Consider the following 392-nt stretch of genomic DNA (forward strand, 5'->3'; position numbering starts at 1 on the left):
CTGTTAACTGAACAGGGGAGGCTGATCCCTAAGGGAGAGGCTATGGCTGAATTAAACATTAGGAGGCAGGTCAGAACCCCAGCAACCACCTAAATAAGTACATCCCGGAAGTGTTGTGTGTCTTGTTCGTGGTACCCAAGATGATTTTCTGTGACACCCCTGATGAACATTTAAGAATTTAACAATTTTGGGCCAGTCCTGTGGCTCACTCGGGAGAGTGCAGAGCTGGCAGCGCCACGGCTGCAGGTTCGGATCCTGTATGGGGATGGCCGGTGTGCTCACTGGCTGAGCGTGGTGCAGACAACGCCGAGCCAAGGGTTGCGATCCCCTTACCCATCACAAAAAAAAAAAAAAAAAAAAAAAAAAAAAATTTAAAAATTTTTCCTTTTTTT

The sequence above is a fragment of the Galeopterus variegatus genome, unplaced genomic scaffold (genome assembly GCF_000696425.1).
Source record: "Galeopterus variegatus unplaced genomic scaffold, G_variegatus-3.0.2 Scaffold730, whole genome shotgun sequence".
Lineage (NCBI taxonomy): Eukaryota > Metazoa > Chordata > Mammalia > Dermoptera > Cynocephalidae > Galeopterus > Galeopterus variegatus.